Here is a 2,072-nt window from a genome sequence, read left to right as displayed (position 1 = left end):
ATTTTATTTGATTTAAAAATGATTTAAGACCTGTTTGGTTTTCTGTAGATTCACAAATGGCCAGAACCAAATTGGGCAGATATGCTTCGTGCATGGTTAGAGCACAGATATTTTTGTTCTACTTTACATTTCAGGGCTGCAGTTTTTAAAATGTAGGAACTTCTAGATATTATTACGGATATAATTGAATTGTAGAATATAAACTCAAAGACATTAGAGGAAAAATTCTTTCTATTAAGACAATAGTAGCCACCTACATTTTCTTTTTCCCCATGTCTTAGTTAAAAGAAGTAGTCCTCCAAAGGAAGAGAGAAAAAAAGTGTCCCTGACACATTAATTTTTCTATAGTGTGCATGTGATAGTATAGATTCTTGCTACTCCAAGTATGGTCTGTGGACCAGGGACTTCAGTAGCACCCAGGAGCTTGTTAGAAATGCAGAATCTTAGGCTCTAACCCAGACTTTCTGAATTATAATATTTAAACAAGTACCCAGGTAATACATATTAACATCTGAAAAGACTGTAAAAGGCCTTGGTACTGTCAATTAGTTTTAATAGAACTTTCTACAATTATGGAAATGCCCTGTGTCATTCAATACGGTATCCACTAGCCACATGTAGGTATTGAGCACTTCAAATGTGGCGAGTGCCAATCAGGAACTGATCTTTTTGTTTTATGCAATTTTAATTAATTTAAATTTAAATGGCCACTGGTAGTCAGTGACTACCATATTGTGCAGTAAGGCAGTATCCTTTTATTCAAACGTATTTATGAGAGCAATATAAGCCTTCTGAAGCTGTGGGACATTTGTTCTTTTTACATCATTAGCCCTCAAAGGGCTTGTATAGTACACTGATACTTGTAAATGTTATTTATTTAGGTAGCATCTGTACCATTCCTAGGATGTACTTATATTACACTGCAGTTATTGGTTTACGTGGCTCTTGCTCACCGTGTTCCCACCATCGACCTAATACCAAGAGGATTAACAGTAAGCATCTCAAGAAAGAGATCGGGTCTTAATGATCTTTGTATTCTCGTACACCTAGTACCAAGTTTGACATGTACAAGGTACTCAGTGTACTTGCATTGAATTGAATTGGCAAAGACATTAATCTATGGGTATTTATTTTAATAAGACATAGTAGAGCATGGCATTACATTTAACACAATATTATCTTAGACAATATCTATTAGTGCTCATCCCACCAAAAACCAAACCAAAACAAAACAAATAGAAATAATAACAACATTAAAATCTGGCATAGCTATAATCAGTTTCAGCCCTTTATAGTCAGACCGATATAAGGAAAATGCTAATACAAATTAGTAAATTCATTATACATCCTGGCTAGGTTATTTACGATTAACATGCAAAAGAACATTATGTACTGTCAGTTCTGAACTGGCAAGAACACTAGAGTTGGACCCGGGACACAGAAGAGGGAAGGACTCCCTGATGGACTGTTGGCTGAGACACTGAGGGTGAACAGCCGAATTTTCCAGAGGCCCAGGCCGATATGAGCTGAAAAACCAGCTGCAGAAGGTAAATAACCCCGAGGTCACCAGCAGCAGATCATGCCAGAGTGGAATATCCAAATGCTTCTCTGACCAGCAGTGCAAACAGCCAGGTAAACAGCTTGGGGCCCAAGCAGATGGCTTTGTAATGCCACCTTCTTCTTCTTCCTTTTTCCTTTCCAGAGAAGAGAGCAGACTGCCTGTGACAATAATGGCTTCTGACTTTGAACTCAACATTCTTTCTCATCACAATTCTAAAATTGTGCAGTTTGTGGATAATCTATTGAGTAAATCTATGTGCTTTTGTCATTTCCATTGCCTTGTGAACCAAGATAAGTCTACTTTAAGATTTAAATTATCTGTCCCTCTGTATTTTTTTAATTCATCAGACTCTGGGAATGCTATGATACATGAAAAATATTTTGTTACATGAATTTCATACCCATAGTTCATTTTTTGATTATTCCCCAATATTTATTAAGAGTTCTGGAAAACAGAGATCGTTTGTTTGTTTTAATCACTTATTATGGAAATTTTGAACTATATTCAGAAA

The sequence above is a fragment of the Propithecus coquereli genome, unplaced genomic scaffold (assembly GCF_000956105.1).
Source record: "Propithecus coquereli isolate 6110/MARCELLA unplaced genomic scaffold, Pcoq_1.0 Scaffold4, whole genome shotgun sequence".
Lineage (NCBI taxonomy): Eukaryota > Metazoa > Chordata > Mammalia > Primates > Indriidae > Propithecus > Propithecus coquereli.
The sequence above is the reverse complement of the archived record's forward strand: the minus strand, read 5'-3'. Positions refer to the sequence as shown.